Source organism: Canis lupus, chromosome 17 (assembly GCF_011100685.1).
Source record: "Canis lupus familiaris isolate Mischka breed German Shepherd chromosome 17, alternate assembly UU_Cfam_GSD_1.0, whole genome shotgun sequence".
NCBI lineage: Eukaryota > Metazoa > Chordata > Mammalia > Carnivora > Canidae > Canis > Canis lupus.
In genome coordinates, this window is record NC_049238.1 from 28,603,721 (window position 1) to 28,625,152 (window position 21,432).

The 21,432-nt window shown below is 33.5% G+C and overlaps 1 long non-coding RNA gene across 2 annotated transcripts; it reads left to right on the top strand.

Moving 5' to 3' along the window:
* The first annotated feature begins 1,182 nt into the window (after positions 1 to 1,182).
* On the top strand, positions 1,183 to 20,763 carry LOC111090428. Of its 2 annotated transcripts, XR_005371861.1 has the most exons (4): positions 1,183 to 1,271; positions 5,100 to 5,238; positions 6,224 to 6,284; positions 20,078 to 20,763. It is a non-coding gene; the product is annotated as an uncharacterized LOC111090428 (long non-coding RNA). The 2 variants fall into 2 exon arrangements; XR_005371862.1 differs by lacking the exon at positions 6,224 to 6,284.
* Positions 20,764 to 21,432: the final 669 nt, after the last annotated feature.

Genomic DNA, 21,432 nt, shown 5'->3' on the forward strand with positions numbered 1-21,432 from the left:
GAAACTGAAGTCCTATAGCTAATATGAGGTAGGGTCTGCCAACAAAATGAGGGAGCTTAGAAGAGGATCTTTTCCTAGTCAAGCCTCTGCTGAAACTACAACTGGATAATACCTTAGTTGCAGCCTATTGAGACTCTCATGCACAGAATCCAGAATCCCAACTTCTGACTTGCAGAAATTGTGAGATAATTAATGTGTTTTAAACTATCTAGTTTATGGTAATTTGTTAGGCAGCAATAGAAAACTTATACAGAAGCCATTGTGTTTTAGAGGTTGTTACTTAAAGCAGCATAACCTATCCTCTGTCAGAAGAATCCCAAATAAGCTCAAAATTTATGTTCAAGAGTATGCCTACAAATTCCTTTACAATATAGGTGGCGCTAGCCCATAAACAAGCTCCTAAGATCCACTAGTTTTGCTTATTTAGGTATACACTGTGTGGTATTATGTTTGCAGTGAAACTGTCCCATATGTGTGAGACAGATTAAGGAATAGCCAGAAATTTTGAGATGTAGAAATACTTACCAGATGACTTAGATTGCAATGATCACTTGGTCTCTTAAAACAGTAACCATGAAGCGAACTCTATTTTCTATATCAAAAATTTTCAAAGAAAACTTATAACTTAGGATTACGTAACATATTTATTTGTAACATATTTATTCATATCACTCTACACCCTCTGGAACACTATCATATATCTCCAGATTTATATGCATCCTAATTGAAATGTGCAATCTTATAAGAGCCAACTATATGAATTATAAGTTATAAGATGAACTCATGCTAATGCTGATAATAGTGGATGCATCTACAATCATAACATTTAATACATTTTTACAACAGTAAGTCTGCTATTTGTCATTTATGCTAAACCTCTGTAGAGCCTCAACAACTTAGCATTTGGTTATTATTTGCCTCTCATTTGTTATAACTTCTCACTTATGTCACTTTCAGAGTCTACTATGAGCTACATGTAAGTAGTATCTTCTGAGTAAGTATTCTTCCCTAATATTAGAGTCTGAGAACCTTCAGGAAAGGGCCATATCTCATTTTGATTCCTATATTCAAAGTTTAGCATGTTGGCTGGCAATTGGTTCCTGGTTCTTGGAATGGAATGGAATGGAATGGAATGGAATGGAATGGAATGGAATGGAGTGGAATGGAGTGGAATGGAGTGGAATGGAATAGAATGCCCTGGTCTTGGTTGTTTGGTTGTTGTACATCAACCAAGTTACTGATGAAACTGTATTCCCAGGACATGATCTGTGGTAGGTTAAGAGTAAGATGTAACATGTAAACATAATTCTAACAGGTCTATGAGGATTGACTCAACCACTTTGAATTGAAATTTGAAGGCTGTTAGCCCAGCCCAAAAATATACTTTTCTGAATACTATCAACACACCTCTGTATTTGTGGTGGACTTTGAAAGTGGTGGACTCAGAAGTTATGTTTAATTTTATGACCCCATTCTTCTGTTGTTACTGAAAAAGGAAACAACAGACTCAAGTTAGAACAATTAGATTTTGTTCCTAGCAAATTTGGAATTAGGATTCATTAAAACAGTATCCCTTGGTTATTTGAACTGAAGAGGAATTAACTGAGGAGCTGCATGGATGGCCATATGCATATAGAAGAAAAAAGTCTCAATGCAGAGAGAATAGAGAAATCACAAAGACAGTGCAAAAAAAATAACAGACCAGGTAGGAAGTGGGAGAGAGAACAAGAGAGAAACTAACTGACTGACTTGGTGACAGAAGAATACCCATTTTCATCCTTAAGTTTATTATAATTCTTCTTTTATACTTAAAGCAAATTTGCCTTTATTTACTCTGAAGTATGATATTTATGAAATATATCTCTAGTAACATGCAGCCTTCTCCAAGGCCTGGAAAGAATTTAAGTAGTCCATGAACTTAGATGGGGGAAAAAAGGATATCCTTAGCTTTACCAATCTCTAAGTGAAATTAGAATTTTTTCAACTATGTGTGTAAGATAAAAATATTAATAAAAAACAATAATTGTAACTTTCTCATCAGTAGATATCAGAAATGTCCTACCCCATTTCAGTTGTCTCAGAAATCTTGATAAACTATGTATGTTGACTACAGCTTCAAAATGATAGTTACTAGACTCACTATTAGATAGTATTATTTAATGCATTAATAAGGAAGCACGTAATTATTATATCACAAATTTGTTTTTAATACTTTGCTAATTGCATTTCAATATAATTGGTTTCCATTGCAACCCTACGTATTTTATTATACAAATTTTAAAATATTATTCTGAGAAGGGATACACAGGATTCATCAGATTTCCAAATAAGTTTAGGGCATATAAAAATATTAAGAGACCAAAGGTGCCCGGTTTAATGTCTGACTCTTGATTTGGGCTCAGGTCATGAAATCACGGTCATGGGCTCAAGCCCTGTGTTGGGTTCTCTCAGTGGAGAGTCTGCTTGAGATTGTTTCACTCTCCTTCTGTCCCTCACCACCCTTCCCTCTATAATAAATAAATAAATAATAAATAAATAAATAAATATTTTTAAAAAGATATTAAGAGACCAAAGACAGACAAGAATTAAGTGATATGATTACCAGTAACCAAAACAATCAAATCTATGGAAACCAGGGAAAGACCAAGTGGAAGCAGACCCTTATACCTCTGAGATTTACTCTATTTCCTAAACCCAGGACATTTTACACCTACTTTGTTATATATTTGACTATATCTTTAAAAGACCTTAGTGAAAAATATGAAATATAATTCTGTTTCTGCTGTAGCTGAAGTCTTTATATGTTATGGTTGATGAAACATTAAGTGCTATATTATCATGCAGAGTAAAATCACTCAGGTTGACTACCAGTTAAGGAACATAAATACAGGTTGTATTGAATTTGGAAGGAGTAATGAAAAAATTAAACCCCATTACTCCTATCATTTCATTTTTTTTTCTCTTATAATGTTCAAACCTTCTTTCAGTAACTTAAGATAATTTAGATAGATAGATGATAGATAGATAGATATAGATAAATATATAAACATATATATGTATTATACATAGAGAATATATATTTTTTTTCTAGTGATGATTTTAAATAGCATTCTGTCAGCCTCCAGTTATTACCTAAACTAATTTGAGAAAGAGAATCTGTGGCTAGAATTACAAATGAGTGGGTTTGCAACTTATGATACTTAGGGAGTGAAGGACCATTGACAGTAATTACTTCTTTTCCCCTTGAGGGCCTCTGAGAAGGAATGTACTGCGTTTTCCTACTGAGGAAATTCAATGTTTGACAGACCATATACAATTATAAAATTAGCTAATTGATAACTTATTAACCTAAGAAGCATACATGTTCATCAGTAGATATTTTTAAAATAAACTCCTACTCCAATTTCAAATGACTATTTCAAATGAGGCCTATCAAGAAACTTTGTTTTATTTTATTTCCTTTTTCTTCATTTGCATTGTTGGCCATTCCTGATCAATTCTGGAATCTTTAGAGATTTAGGAACATATATAGAAAACCACTTACTATGAGGTCTCTAAAGTTTCCCACAATCACAAATTAATTTATGACATTTTCTAAAAATATGAAAAATCATTATCAACAACTACAACAGGAGCCAGGCCAGATAAAATACGGCCACCTCTGACTTCTTCCTTAACATAGAAACACACACACACCTTGATTCTTAACTATTTGAGGGCAATGGACACTATTTATAGGAAGAATAGTGAATAGTATATTTTCAATATCCTTAAGGACTCATTTTATAAAAAGACTTAGCTTAAGCCTATTCTGCTTAATCTACAAAATCCTTAATAAATTTTAGTCTACTGAAAAATGAGAATAAAGAAAAATACCTTATGAAGAGAAGAGCTGTATAATTGTAATGTTCAAACAAAGTCTAACTAAAAAAAGAAAAATCTTGATTTTAACAATATCATAGTGCCATAATTAATGGAAGTGTTCAAAAGCTGCTTACTGGCCAGGTATATCTTGAGTTCAAATTCCAAATATTCTGCTTTCCACCTGCATGTCCGAGGAAAAATGACTGAACAAGCCTCAGATGATTCATGTGTAAAAGGAAGAATATAACAATTCTTCATCCTTGCCTCAAGGATGTTGTGAGGATTTCATAAAACAATAAAAGTGGGCAGGGTTTTGAGCGGGAAAAAAAAAAAAACAATAAAAGTGTCTGGTAAAGTGCCTGACATATAACATGGTCAGCAAACTTTAGCATGCTGCCCTCTTTTACTGGTTTTGTATTCCTACTGACCATCAAGCTGAAGAGCATGTACAAGAATGAGTCAAATGGATGCTGATTCTGGGTAAGACTGAATCACAGAAAAGAAGGAAACATAAACTTAGAGTGACTGCATTTGAAATAGAAGTAAACCTTAAGAAAGAAATAACAACAAAACAATACATATCAGATGAGCAAAAAAATAACTCAAGCTTAGGTGTCTTTCATTCTTGTTAGTTTGAATATCTCGCCATTTCTTAGTTTCTTCTTCCTTGGGAACCTCTTCAGCATTCCTCATTGCCTTGTAGAAAATCCTTGCTTTTATTTTGATTATTTATTTAATGGTATATATTTAAATTAGGCTTATTATATGTTTAATTATTTAAAGGAAGTAGACACACAATGGTAGTATATAATAAAATTTCTTAATGCTTACTGTCCTAAACTAAAATTTAGGTAATAAATCACTAGAAGAATGGTTTAAAGTACCCCATTCTAAAACCCCATAACCTTAATGACTGGCTTGTTTAAGCAACAATAAGTGAAAAGGGAAGGAGAATTTTAAAAAGGAGAGAAGAGTGAAGGAAGGAAGAAAACAGGAAACAAAAAACAAAAAGAAAATATATACTTTTTCAAGTATATTTTTTTTTCAAGAAAAAAGAACTAATTTCAATTAAGTGAGTAGTGAATGGCTTCTTGAAAACCCAGACTTACAATGTTTCTGGAACCCAAAATTCCAGCAAGGCACCAACTGTTTGCAAGAATATAAGAAAATACTAGGCCTTTCCCATTGCTTCTTCCTTTATAATACTATATATCTCTTTGTTGTTGTACTTCCAGAAATGCAAAATGGAACTGGTAAGTTTTCAGCAAAGGAAAGCTACAGCAATCACAAGGATTCAGAGTAGAAGTAGAGCTAGAGAAGACAGCCAGCAATGCAGGAAGGAACTCAAGGTACAAAACCCTTCAATGTGGAAAGGTAAAACCACAGGATGTTAACCACATTGAAATCCTTAAAATACAAAATGATTGATATGACTAAAACAAGCACATACTTAACTTTCAAAATCTGAAAGACTAGGGTGAGTATCCTTTAAAGGAGATGCTTCTCAAAACTGAGCAAGGTAAATTTAGGACAAAAAAAAAAAAAAAAAAAAAGGAAGTAGTTTTTTATACAGAGGGCAATCATCTTATGAAACTTTTAATCCCCAAGAGATAGGTACTGACCGCAAATGTAAGTAAATTTTGAAGGGGATTGGCTGGATTTATACACCACAGTGCTGTCAATGGAGATTACGAAGAGCTGACGCATGCTCTACCTCTAAGGTTGATGTCAAGATGAAAAATTACAACTACACATGTCATCCCCTAGGGCCATTGTTTGCACAGATTTGGGGGCTAGATGGAACATTAATCTTGATCAGTCATAGTTATTTCTAAGCTTTTGTGCTTTATTCCCCTAATTTAAAATCTATAAAGTCATGAAATAAGTTGGAAGAAAACTTAGAGCTCATCTAGTTTAATCCCTTCATATTATTCATAGGAAGCTAGAGTTCCAGAGTCATGGCAATTTAAGGTTACCCAGTAGGCTGATCAAAGAGTCAGAAACAAAGTCAATTCTAATTCAAAGTTTGTAGATAATGGCATTAACTTTCTTCTTTCAAAGTTTGTAGATAATGGCATTAACTTTCTTCTTTCCTCATAGCAACTATAAATAAAATTATAGAACATAATAGAGTTAACCCAGATGCAAACCCAGACCAGGGATCACTGTGGTTCCCCTTCCTCAATCAGGAAATTGTTTTGTAGTAACAGTTTGAGGTATTCTATTTACCTCTTCTATCCAACTCTTCCATCATGTGCCTTGAAATCCACATAAATTTAGTTTCTTTACAAACTTCTTCAGTTCTCAGTCATTTTGAAGCCTAAACTAAAACAAAAACCTCTGACACTTTCTGTTAAAGGAACTTCAAATTATGGAAATTGACATCATCTTTATCTTACTGAATTTTAATACTCACCCTGGTAAGCAGCTCTACAAAAAGTAAATAGTATGACTACTGAGGTTTTATATGTGTAGATGCCTCCAAAACCACTTAACTTGAACTAAATCATAGAAAACATCCCTCCCTGGCTATCCTGAGAAAGTGGAACCACTCAATCATAGCTAATAGGCATGTTCCCTCCATTACTGTGTGTACACATATTTTTAGCCATTTTACAGAGAATTGCACTATTTGGCATTGCATTTGCAAACTCCATTGAAGTAGATAAGAACCATTATTTACATGTAAAATATAAGATGTACACTACATTACTTCACTGCAAGGATGTTGCAATTTTATTTGACTTATATTCAGAGAAATCAAACTACGTGGAAAATTAACTAGTGAGGACCCAGTGAAGCTCTGATCACCAAAAGGTCACTCATGGAATTATATGTTAATATCTGTTATCAGCATTTAGTAGCCAAAAGGATATGTAAAGTATAAGCAATATAGATTAATTGAAAAAATAAATTACATATAATTATACCTAACATATAAATGTCCATGAGTAGAAGATAATATGAGAAGATCATGCAAAAAGAGAAAAGCTTGTTATTCTGGATGAATGCAATCTATTTAGGGTGTGAATTTTGCCTAAAGCCTTGCTTGCTCTCAGGCACTTCTGAGCAAACCTTTACTTGGCTGTAGCATGGAGATGTAAAGTGACTGACTCATCTAACGGACTGCTGTTGAAACTATCCATGTTAAGACTAGGTCACTGAAATTCTCTCCATACCAGCCAGCAGTGTACTCTCTATACTCTGAAAAATCCTAGTATTCTGTTTTATACTTAATGATTATATTTGTGTTCTTAACTTTTTAATTAGATTATAACATATTCAAGGAAAGCAATATTATAATTTTTTAAAATACTTTTAAACACATTGTGCCCCATGTAGTACCTGACTTGGGCCATTAATACACGAAGCAATCATGGATCATGATAGGCAATCAAAATGGAGCATGCAAGGAAAAAGAGGGCCATTTTTCAAAGTACATTTATATTCATAATCTGACCTTTAAATTTCTTATCAAGTTTTGGAAATTATTTTTTGATAAGATAAAGTTATTATTTCCATGCATACTAAATTTGCTGTGGCTGACATTTTGGAATAAACAGAATTCTTACACAGCAGAGAAACATATATAAATTTACTTTAAAAAGAAATTCAAACCCTGCTTGACCATAATGTGTAATAATACCAGAATAATTCTACTGTAAGCCATTAAAACAGTAGACAGAATATGTGAAATTACTCTTTTAGTCACTAGAAAATAGGTAGCACAGACCTATGATCCCTGAAAATGAGAGTCCTTGGCTTTCTGCTTATATGCATTTTCAGGGCTGGACAATAGGGAAAGAAAATTCAAAGAGAGACTGCCATCTTTCTTAGACAGCGATTGGGGTTTAATGAAGCCAAAGAAACTCAAATTGGTGGAAAAGAAAGAAATGCCAGAGAGGAGGAAGCTATGATGAGAAAAAGATCCAGATATGCATGGCAGTCCTCTTGAATCTTTACCTGAATATGAACCTGCACATATTTGTGGTGGGCCAGGCAAAGAACAATTTTCATGGAAAGAAAACTTAATGGTAATCTATAGGCAAATAATTCCTAGTGCTCACTCCAGGCAAGAAATAAGTTGTGTTCCCACCAGCCAAAATCAGGATGATCTTGCTGTTAAGATATGGGGCATTCAATAAATGTCCTAAAAGAATCATCCTTTAGCAATAAAGCTAGAATGGAAGCTACTCTATACCTGTCCCAATCCCAAAAGCTTGTAAACAAATCACAAAAGCATCAAAATGATCTGTAAGGAACTTTATTGCCTGCCAGGCCATTCTTCTTTTAAATTTAACAAGTTGAATACTCAAAAAAAAAAAAAAAAAGTACAATCATAATGCCCAACAGTCAGTCAAAATCACTAGACATATGAAAAAACATAAAATTTAATTTATAACCAGAAGGATCAACTAACAGAAGCAGACGTAGAAATGACAATGACAATGGAATTAGCAGAGAAAGATGTTAAATTGTTATTACTAACGTATCCATCATGTTCAAAGATTTAAAGAAAAACATAATGAGAAGAAGAACATATGAGAATCAAATGGAACTTCTAGAAATAAATTATCTGAAATGAAGCTATTACTAGGAAGAATTAACACTGTATTAGACACTGAGAAAGATCAATGAACCTGAAGACATAACAACACCAACCCAAAATAATATAGTAAGAGAGAAAAAAAAAAAAAAAAAGAGACTGAAAAAAGAAGAGTCTCAGTGACATGCACTTAATTGCAAGACACATAACCACCATGTGATTGGAGTACCAGAAAAAGGGAAGGAGATAGAAAAATATTTAAGGAAATTAAAATTCTAAAACTCTCCAAAAGTTTCCCAAATTTAGTGAAAACAATAAACCCACATATTCGAGAAGATAATAAACATCAAATGAACACAAAGAAAACCACACCAACGCACGTTAAAATCAAATTGCTGAAAACTAGCAATAAAGAGAAAAAGCATTTAAAAAAAGACATTTCCTACAGAAGAAAAAAACAAACGACTACAGACACATCAAACTCAGTGATCCAGAGCTGATGAAAAAAAAAATTGTCACATTAGAACACAGTGAAAATATCCAACAAAAATTAAGCAATGAAGACATTTCAAGCAAACAAATTTGAAAGATTGTTTTGTCAGCAAGTGTTCATTAAAAGAAATGTTGAAAAAAAAAGAAAAGAAATGATGATAGAAAAACTTCAGATACAAGGAAATGATTCTAGATGAAAAACTAGGTGACAAAAAAAGAAAGAAAAGCCACCCAAAATGGTAGATAATCGGGTAAATACAAAAACATGTTTATTTCATTTAAAAAAAAAAACTTTAAAAATAATTGATTATTTAAAACAAAAATATTTTGTGGGGTTTAACTTGGCTATTTATTTTTAAATTTTTTTTAAAGATTTTATTTATTTATTCATGAGAGACACAGCGAGAGAGGCAGAGATGTAGCCAGAGGGAGAAGCAGGCTCCCTACAGGGAGCCTGAAGTGGAACTCCATCTCAGGACCCAGGATCATGCCCTGACCCAAAGGTAGACACTCAACCACTGAGCCACCCAGGGGCCCCTAAATTGGCTATTTAAAACAAAAATATTTTGTGGGTTTTAACATATTCCTATACCTATACATATGTAAAGTATACCATAATCAAAGTACAAATGACTGGAAGGGAAATAGTACAGGGAAATGTTCTAAGGTTTTTAAGTCATACATATAATTTAAAATATGTTAAGTTAAAGATATATAGTATAAAATCTATAGTAAACACAAAAAGATACACAAAAATGTACAGCTAATAAACCAAAAATGAAGGTAAACAAATATTACATTTTTGTTTTTAAACAAAATTAAATTAATCCAAAAGATAAAGAAAGATTAACAAAAATCAGACATATGATGATAAATTTAAGGCCACTTATGTTAAAAGTTACTTAAGTATGAATGATCTAAGTACTCAAGTTAAAAATGAGAGATTATCAGACTGAATTTTTTAAAAAAGCGATAATTAGGAGTCCCTGGGTGGCTCAGTAGTCTAGTGCCTGCCTTCCGCCCAGGGCATGAGATCTTGGAGTCCTCGAGTCCCACATCAGGCTCGCTACATGGAGCCTGCTTCTCCCTCTGTCTGTGTCTCTGCCTCTCTCTTTCTCTCTGTGTCTCTCATGAATAAATAAGTAAAATCTTAAAAAAAAAAAAAAAGAGGCAGCAATGAACTATATTCTATCTACATTTTAAGTAGGCTTTTTTAAATATAAAGATGTCAACAGGATAAAAATACAATAATGCAATAAGATGACTGTAATACACTAACATTAAGAAAACTATAGTGAAAATAGGTAAAGTAAAATGCAAATTAAATAATATTAACATGATTAAAAAGTATCTCAATGTTTCATAATGATAAACGGGTCAATTCTTAATAAACATATAACAATTTTACATTTTGGAGGACCTAGGTAGCTCAAGTATCTGCCTTTGGCTCAAATCATGATCCCAGGGTCATGGGACTGAGCCCTGCATTGGGCTCCCTGCTCAGTAAGGAGTCTGCTTCTCCCTCTCCCTCTGCTGCTACCCCCACTTGTGCTCTCTCATACTCTCTCTCTGTCAAATAAATAATTTAAAAATAATAATTTTACATTTTATGTGCCTAAATATAAATTATAAACATGAATTTCAAAATTCCATGAAGCAAAAAAATTGGCAGGACTTAAAGGAGAGAGGCACAAATCTATTATTATAATTAGATATTTCAACATTCTTAGTTATAAAATAACATTGGACAGAAAATCAGTGAAGTTACAGAAAATGAACAACACATTCTAACAACTTGACCTGATTGACATTTATTTACAGAACACTTTACCAAAGAACAGCAGCACATACATTATTTTCAATTGAACATGCCACATGCCACCAAGATAAACCATATGTTGGACTATAAAACAAGTCAATAAATTTTAAAAGATTCAAATACACAGTATGTTCTCTGACAACAAGAGAATTAGCACAGAAATTAACAAGGCTATCTGGGAAATTCCCAAATATATGGACATGAAACAATGCACTTCTAAATAAATATGTTAAAGAAAAAATCACCAAAAGAATTAGAAAATACCTTGAAGTGATGAAAATTAAATCATTAATATATCAAAATTTGTAAGATTTGGCCAAAACAATGCTTAGAAAGAGAATTATAGCTTTACATATTTTCATTAGAAAAGACAAAAGGTCTAAGAATAAATAAGGTAAGCTTTTCTTTCAAGAAACTATAAAAAAGGGGGGCTAATTAAAACAAATTAGTCTCATGAAAGTAATGACTACATAATTGAAAATCAATAAAATAAAAAACAATAAAGAAAAATAAGTTAAAGCAAAAATTATTTCTTTGAGAAAGTCAACAAAATTAGTAACTAATTAGTCTGATCAAGTGAGAGTGAGAGAGAGAGAGAAAAGACATAGATTACCAGAAATGACAGAGGAGATCACTAAAGATTTCACAGACATTAAAAATATAGTAAAGGATAATTTTTACTTGATAACAATATATTGCTACCTTTAAGAAAAACATAAATTCCTTAAAAATCACAATGAGCCAAAACTAACACAAGATGATATAGAAATAATTTTTTCAATATTCATTAAAAACACTGATTTTTCTATAATTTTCACAGAAACTGTAGGACCTTATGATTTCAATGAATTATGTCAGACATTTATGGATGAAATAATAACCATATACATACTCTTTCAGAAAACAGAGAAATAAATACTTATCAAATCACTTTATAAAGCTAGTTATCACTCTAATTCCAAAGTAAGTAGCTCTGAAAACAGGAGCTACAGACCACAGCATTATGCATATAAATATAAAACCCTTAGCAGTTTATAGTAAGTAAATTCTAATAACATTTAAGAAGGATAACATATAGGGTTTACCCTGGAAATGCAAAGATGATGATGAAGAAAGAATTAAGATCCATCTGTGGATTCTTAAGGAACACGAAGAATCAAGAAACCATGACACCACCAAAAGAACACAAAATAGCTTCTTCAGTAGTGGTATTAGAACAACTGGCTAGCTATATGGGAAAAAATAAATCTCACCTCTTATTTGCATCTTAAAAATATTAATTCAAAATGGATCTTAGATTTAAATGTAAAAAATGAAATTATAAAATTCTAGAAGAAAATTTAAGAGAAAGTTATGTGATCTTGGACTAGGCAAAGAGTTCCTAAGTCACACACACACAAAAAGGAATCATAAAAGAACTGAACTTCATCAGAATTAAAAATTACTATTTTTGCGAAGACAATGTTAAATAGAAAGTCAGAATCCAGGAGAAGATATTTGCAATACATACATGTGATAAAAGACTTGTAAGCAAAATATATAAAGAATATTTACAAATGAATAATGTGAAGGAGATCCAGTTTAAAAATGGGCAAATAATTTGAACAGATACTTCATTAAAAAACAATACACAAATAACTAATAAGTGCATGAAAAGATATTCATTATCATTAGTCATCAGAGAAATATCATTTTAAATTGCAATAAGGTAATGCTGTACATGCCTACCCAAATGTCTAAAGTTGAAAACACTTATTCAGGTAGTAGAGCAACTGGCACTCATATGTGGCTGGTGGGAACACTGAGGTCAAACCTTTGGGAGACTGATTTTTTAAAAGACTTTAAACATACAATTACCATATGATTCAGCTATTCAACTAAGATATTCACTCAGGAAACCTGAAAACATGTATGCACAAAAACGTTTGTACAAGAATGTTCATGGCAACTTTTTTCTTTAGTCAAAAACTGGGAACAACCAGAATGTCTATCAAGAACAATGTGGCTGAATCTAAAAACAGCACACTAAGTGAAAGAAACCAGACACAGAAAAAAAATAAATAAATAAAAAAGAAAAAAAAGAAAAAAGAAACCAGACACAGGAAAGTACACACTGTATGTTTCCATTTCTACAAAATCTAAAAGAGACAAATCTTATGTATATAATGATAGAAAACATAGCAATGATTACCTAGGATCCAAACTTCAGTAATGGAAGTTTTCTATATATTGATTATGGTGGTAAGATACATAAATTTATCAAATTACATAAAACTTTTCATTAAAAATCACATATTTTTTGCTCTCTTTAGCTACCAGAATGAAAGACTCCAAGGTCTAAGGAGTTTTGTAGAGCTTGTTTTCGATCTGCACATTTATGACATTTAATACCATAATGCAGATTACATCATCATAGACACAAATGCGCAAATTCTTTATAAATGTTTGTTAATAGTCTCTGCTGCTTTGGAAAAGTATATGCATTGTCTCAATATTGGCTGCAGGGTTCTATACGTGCCTATCAGTTCAGGTTGTTTATTAGATTGTTTGATCTATCAGTGCTTAAAAATGTCCCATCAAAATTCTGTTTGGCAATTTTTCTTTGGTAATTCTGTCAATATTTATCTATTATGTTTGAGGTATACATTGGCACATGTATTCAGGTTTCAGAATTGTTATACCTTTATGGTGAATTATTCCTTTTGAAATGAAGTGATAAACCTCATTATCTCTAGCAGTACATTTGTCTTTGAAGTCTATCCATTTTGATAATATTGCTACATCAACTTTATTTTTTTTTCTTTTTTTTTTCAACTTTGTTTTGATTAAAATTTTTTAAAACACATATTTTCCATTTCTCACTTTTCAACCTTTCCGTTTCTTTATGTCATAGGAATGCCTCTTGGAATTACCTTATAGCTGGATTTAGGTTTTGCTTTTACAGCAAGTCTTTTCCTCTCTTTCTCAGTAAGAGATTGTCATCAAGAAAGCTTCTTATATTTATAATTATTGTGATTATTGATATACTTAAACTAATTTTAGCTTATAGTTTCTCATGCATTTTATTAGTATGGAGATTTTAATATCAAGTCTGTAATATTTATTAGTTGTATTTGTTACAGGAACATGATTTTTTTTTTCATTTGAAGCTCTCAAGAGGTCTTTCCTAAACAGGATTATCAAAAGAGAGGAGTAGAGGCAGCAATGTCTGTTTCTTAACTGAAATGATCAGTCCTACTCCCAGTATAAGGATGATGTATTCGTGAAAACTTTGGAGTTGAAAAGAATCTTAAAGGTTGCTTTATCCACTTTACATATGAAATTGAAGTCTAAAGAGTTTAGATATGTTGTTCAAGGTCACAAAGTGAATTAAAAATTATGATCTGATTGGATTGAAGTCCCCTAACTCTTCGTCTAGTATTCTCTCCATGCTGTCCTTTCAGATTTACAGACTGTTGAATATCATCATTTCAGCAATACAATAGTAGCACATGTCTTCCTGAAGGAGCTTGTAAGTTGAATCAATTCTGATATGCATATTAAGTTAAGAAGCATGCAAAGCATATGGTAAAATGCAAATGGATTAAGAGCTCCAAGGTTATACAGATTTGAATCTATTTTAAAAAGTGATAGTCTTTTTTAGTCTCATCAGTGACTTTGAAAACAATAGGCTCAACCACGATGGGAAATATGAAATATTTTCTAACTTGCAGTTGCCCTTTGTAAAAAATGTTTTATTTCAATATCTAATTTATTATTGCTCATTTATGTAATACCCTGCAGCATTATTTCTCTACAACTTTTACCTTCCCATTGAGTGTTTGAATTTCTCTATCATTTATTTTCTTTTTTTTTTTTTTTTTTTTTTTTTTTTAAAGATTTTATTTATTTATTCATGATAGTCACAGAGAGAGAGAGAGAGAGGCAGAGACACAGGCAGAGGGAGAAGCAGGCTCCATGCACCGGGAGCCCGATGTGGGATTCGATCCCGGGTCTCCAGGATCGCGCCCTGGGCCAAAGGCAGGCGCCAAACCGCTGCGCCACCCAGGGATCCCATCTATCATTTATTTTCACTCAAAGGCATTAACCTGCTTTCCTAAGTCATATTTCATTTTGTTACTTTTCCAGATAACTAAAATTTTTATATATTATTTCCAGTTAATCCCACATGGCACACAAAATGAAGAGCCAATGTAGAGAATAATTATTCAGTATTTCAAAATGCAGAACTGCTGGGGTAAATTAGGTAATGGGAAATGATGCCATCAGGTCTCACAGTGTTGACAATGGAAGAGTGGCAGTCATACTCAGAAAAAGCTTATACTTTTCTACATGAGAAAGAAAAGGGAAACACGAATATCCAATCTCAAATTATGCTTCAATTTCTACTTTGATGTTCTCTTCTAAAATAAGCATTGCCAAACCCCCTGGTTCAGTGATCTTTCAAAACCAGCCTTAGAGATTTCAGTCTAGAGCAACATTCTGAGCATATTTTTTAGCAGCTAGACCAATTAGGCTTTTTTCCTGACAGCAGCCAATGTTGTGAGGCGTTTGTTAAATTCTATCACATCTTGTGTTTATGAAAATGAACTGTGTCCTTGGGAAATTCAAAAGGTAATGAAGCATGGGCCTAAGGAGAGCACCAGAGGGAGGCAGAGCACAATGTGTCACTGTGAAGCTCCAATGGGGGTATTTGGTTTCTAATATTAGGGATGGTTCTCTACGGTATGTGGGTCCAAAGAAAAAGAATCAAAACAAAACTTCATGAACTCTAATATCTAAAAAACTCTAATTGTTTACTAAACTCATGTGTACTACCAATTAATTCTGAGAAAAGGTAGAGTTAGAATTTGGTATATATATATATTTTTTTTATTTTTATTTTTTACGGATACCTATTCAAATATGAACGGGGGAAGACATGAGGTGTTTACAATGTCCTGGGAATGTATCACATGCCAGCCCTAAGCTCAGCCTTTCACCTTTGTGCATGAAGTGCTCCCCCAAAGATTGGCTTATCTTTTGGCTTTATCCTCCAATGTGTGGCTTACCCTCTCCTCTCAAACTCTGGCCGTTCCACTTTCATTCTTCCCCCTCTTTATTCTTCTTTGCATCCCACTGCCATGCATGTGTTTATGTGTTCATCCTCAGGTCCCTGGAACTTCACTTCGGGTGATCAAATCATCGAGCTTTGCCAGGGACTTTTTCAGTTAAGCCTAAAAGTCCATGTCCCAGGAACACCCTATTTTTCCTTTCTAAGCTGCTCTGGAGATTGACATCTTTCTCCAAGCCCAACCAAAGGACTGACCGACCCTGCTGCATATTTATTCCTTCAACAGAATCCTTCATCTAAAGAACATCACTGTCCATCCCTGTCCCTAAACACACACACATACACACGCGTGCACACACCCAGACACAGAGTTTAGTTTAGAAATACACTTGAGAGTGAGACCAAGGCTTTGCTTCATTGTGGCAAATGCCTCCCCTTTGTCCTTTCAGTATTAGCTAAAACTTACCTTGCATCTCTGTGTTCCCTGCTCAGCCTTATGCTTAGTAGGTTTTACTCTCCCTTTGGCTTATTCCACCATGCTTTTTATACTCTCTGATGACCTTTACTTGCTGGCCTCAGGCTTATCTTGGATACTGAACCAACCTAAGAGAGAAAGTTCCTATTTCAATAATGCCTCTCCACTGTATTTCTAGGAAGTGGAATATGGAATTGTGACCCGTCAAATATTGGGATTTGCTGGCTCATCTATAATTGCTCATTTTGTATGTGACTTGCATTGTCTTCCTTCTTTGGAAGCTTTTAAGCTTTTTTGTCCCTACTATTCTGAAATGTCACAAATATGTTCTTTAATGTAGGCATTTTCTCATTCATTTTGAGTTTAAAACTCAGTGAGCCCTTTCATTCTGAAAAATCATGTGTTGATAGCTTTTTTATACCAGTTCTTTATTAACTTACACATTCTGTAATTTCTCTGTTCCCTTGAATAGTTTGTCTTTTACTCTTTCCATTATACATGCATCTTATTCTCTTTAATGGATATAACATTTTCCCTTATTAAGGTGATCATAAATGTAATATAATGCATTTATTTAACATTCATTTTCATCTTTCTAAATATCAAATAATTTTACTGGAATATACCTCCCAATGCCCCTAATTGACTTAGCTATAAATTTCCTTGTATAAGTTAAAAACTAAAAATTGCATTTTATGAATGTTGAGATTATGGCAACATATAATTAAGTAAAATTTTGGGAGGTTGTTCAAAGTACTATGGAAAATCTTGTTTCCGACCTCTTGATTTCACAGCTTTAGAGAGCTGGTGAAAATGGAGAGCAAATCTAATCTACTACATGTTTTATGCCAAGAGATAGATCATCTTAAAAGAGTCACTTCCCCCCACCCCTTTATTTTTCCAGTCCATGGAGGTCAGTTGAAGAATTGAAATGCTTTAAACCTATCAGTGTGTTTGGGCACCTAGGTGGCTCAGTCGGTTAAGCATCTGCCTTTGGCTTAGGTCATGATCTTGGGGGTCCTGGGATCGAGCCCCACATTGGGCTCTTTGCTTAGCAGAGAGTCTGCTTCTCCCTCTCCTTCTCCCTCTGTACACTCTTTCTCTCTCTGTCTCTCTCAAATTAAAAAAAAAAAGTAATCCTAATTGTTTTGAATGAAATCACAGAAAAAAAATTAACTCCATAAAGGGACAGCTTTTTAAAATAATAAGAGAAAAAAAAAAGAGTAATCTTAATCAATCAGAAATGAACCAAAGGCTGGGACACCTGGGTGACTCAGTGGTTGAGCATTTGCCTTTGGCTCAGGTCATGATCCCAGGGTCCTGGGATCGAGTCCCACATTGGACTCCCTCCAGGGAGCCTGCTTCTCCCTTTCCCTTTGCCTATATCTGTGCCTCTCTCTCTGTATCTCTCATGAATAAATAAATAAAATCTTAAAAAAAAAGAAATTAACCAAAGTCTAAGTGAATTTTAAGTAAAATAAGCCCTTGGGAAAAAAAATTTTAAAGTTCTTAATGGCACAAGGGTTCTTAGACAAAGACAGGAAAACAATAATGAGTCAGCACTGAATTAGTAACAAAATTCCTTGTCTGCTGATGAAATTATATCACACTACAATTGAATAAGATGACATAGAAAGTCACTTCTATGTCAACAATGTTAAAGCTGAAAGGAATAGTACAGAACAATTATCTCAACTCTAATTTTTTTAAAGAAGGAACTGACATCAAAAGAAATAAGTCACTTAAGTCTTTACAAATAGCTAATGGCCTGTGCAATAAACATATTATTGCTCCAAAATCAAACTCTTCAATCTCTTCATTCCTACAAACTTCAATGTCCTCTTCACTATAGAGATTGGTCCTGTAATGAAATATCTAATTCAACTACAGTTAAATTCTCTAGGTGAGAAAAACTGGCAAATTCCAGTTATGGCCCATATAATTTAATATTCAATACAGTATAATTTTGAAAAGATTTTCAATCTGTATGTTTTAAATAAAATATCTTTGAAAGTTGAACGTGAGATAGTACATAAATGTGTAAAGTGACCTTCTACATTTAAAAATTATCTATTAAAGATGTCACGAGTTCGATTTAAGAGGAAAAAATGTAGCAAAAGATATTTAACAGCTTTATTACATCAGATGGAATACTTTGATGAAATCCCAATTAAGAGTCTACTGAATTCGTGAATTTTGAATCTCACAATTGGCATTTGCTGGCTCTGACAAATGTTGAGCTTTATTTACATGAGAACTGGAGAGGTAGTTTTCCAACCACTTTATTAGAAACTATGTGGCAACACCATACCTCTCTCAAGTTCTACAAATAATTTCTACAAATACTCATAAGGTATACACTCAAAATATAATTTCTTTTTTCCAAATTGAGTCTACTGGTTGTCAGATGAACTCTCAGTTGAAACAATGGAAGAAGCACAAGGAATCTGGAATTTAGACACAACAGAATATCCAACAAGATTACTTGACAGCTAAACTCAATAGTAATAAAATGTCAAATTCTTAAATTTCCTTATTGATTGAAAAAAATCTCAGTCAAGACTTTAATCTGTAGGTGAAATGACCATAGAGCAAAAGAAGGAACCATTGAAGAAGTCCTAATTAATAAAATATTCCCATGTAGTCAGTTCTAAGATAATGAGACACACATGTCCCTAAAAATCAGTGCACTCTGCAAAATTGTGCAATAAAAACCATAAGGTTTATGCAACAACAACAACAAATGAGACTGAGGCACATAGTGAAAGCTTCTTCAGTGAAACACTGGGAAAAAAACAAAACATAGGAGCCTAATGAATATGGACAGAACAGTTTTACACATGTTAAGTAGCTAAGCTATACATAAGTACTAAAATACACAAGTCATTTTACCTGGAAAAAAAGATCTGAAATTGGCTTGTGTAAGTGAGCAACATAGGTTACAGCTTGTGAGTTATTATGAAGAGGTAGAAGGAGGATTAACAGAAATCACTGGGAAAGTTGTAATACCAAAAACAGTGAACTGATGTAGCCAGAAGATGTTTGAGGTGTGTATGTTTTGCGTATTCCTACCTGATTCCTACCTGAATCACTTTACTTGGACAGTTTTTTGCATCTACTATTTCTTGCAGATACAACCATGCTTGAGCAAATGCAAAATTCACATATGCTCAAATTGTTCCCTAAAATATCAATTTCATGGAAACAAATCGGTTTTCAAAACAGATGATGTATATTACAACTTATCATTGATAAAGACTTTTGAGATTGCGAATAAATTTGCCGGAAAAATAAAATAATTAGCATTGAACTTTCTAGGATTAAGAAGGTGGTGAATGAGTTGAATAATAAAAATTAGCACCTTAAAAAACTTTTCTTGGATTTTCTTTTTTCTTTTCTTCTTTCGCTATTCCCTTGCTTTTCGAAAATCAACACAATTTCCTAATACTCCTATTCTTTTTCTTAACCTGACTTTTTCTTCCCCCTGTTCATCACCATGAATTATTTTCTTTTTCAAAATGTTTTATAATCTAACATTTTTTATTTTCTTTCTTCTAAGCAGGGCATTAACTTTATTTAAGTGTGAGAATAAAAAGTGTTTTAAATACTTTATTTTGAGACAAAGGAGGTTTGGGGATTGGTAAGGGGGATGGTTGGTTTGTAGTTGTCATTTTTTTTTTTCTAGAGCTGCATTTCTGTTCTTACAATCTGTAAGACAAATACAGTTGTCTCAAATTCCTCAAAAACGTGGGTTACAACCTGAACAATATCAGGATGTTGACCTATCTAGCCAACTACATTAACCTTGATGTGCTTCTTTTTAATCAGGGAGAAGACCTTCAACTAAGATGGAAATCAAAAGATTTCTGTGTTCTAGATTTAGAGCTGTTTGTCTTTAGAATGTTTCAACAAATGCTTCCACAAAAGCTTATAATGTTTTTGTTCCCTCTGGATACAGAGTTTCATTTAAACTAAGGTGAGAAGGCATTAAAAAAAGTTCCTGTTAGTATTTGAAAATCAGCTTCCAACCTGACCAACTTCTAACCATAGAGCTACTTAAAAATAAAAAATCCTTTCAAATATCTTGTCAAGTGTCAGCTGTGATGCACAGTAAATATTCCTGGAGTTATGGAACAACCCCTCCGATGTCAGAGGCATTCCCAAAGAGTGTGCAAAGGATACTAGGTACAGAGACAATCCTAAACATAAGCAGAAGAAAGGCAATTTCTCTGAGAGCTGGCAACAGTGAGTAGGACCCTAGTCACAGATGGTGTGCAACCCACATTTCTGTCCAACCATATTTTGAGGGGCCTCCAACCTAACAATTGCCAGACTAAATTTGCAGGACACAAGATGAGACAGACAAACCAATGGGTACTTGAAAGCAAATTCAGGAGTCACAATTCAAAGATCTAATTCTTACAAATGTTTTCTTGTCTGCCAATCTGATTTTGGAAAGGAAGGGAAAAGATGAAATTTTACCTTCCTCTCTTGCCAAGAACCACAGATACAGATTTGGGAGAAAGAACTGCAGTTAAGAATCTTACTGTGGGGATCCCTGGGTGGCGCAGCGGTTTGGCGCCTGCCTTTGGCCCCGGGCGCGATCCTGGAGACCCAGGATCGAATCCCACGTCAGGCTCCCGGTGCATGGAGCCTGCTTCTCCCTCTGCCTATGTCTCTGCCCCTCTCTCTCTCTCTCTGTGACTTTCATTTAAAAAAAAAAAAAAAAAGAATCTTACTGTGGGCCAGCTTCTCCATTTTTCCAGGATCCTGTCTTCAGTCTCCAGAGCAAGTGGATTTCATCCTGGTCACCAAGAAGAGGAAAAGTAATTTCCCCTCTACCCTTTGTAGTGAGTACTTGACTAAGAACCTTTTTATTTCTCTCTTTTTTTTTTCTTTCTTTCTTTCTTTCTTTCTTTCTTTCTTTCTTTCTTTCTTTTTTGTTTGTTTCCTTTTTTGTTTGTTTTAGGGCACCTCATAAATGGAAACATCTAGTTTAAATTTTCCACTTGCCATCAGGGAAATACAAATAAAAACCACAATGAGATACCACCTCACACCAGTGAGAATGGGGAAAATTAACAAGACAGGAAACAACAAATGTTGGAAAGGATGTGGAGAAAGGGGAACCCTCTTGCACTGTTGGTGGGAATGTGAACTGATACAGCCACTACCAAGTTAAA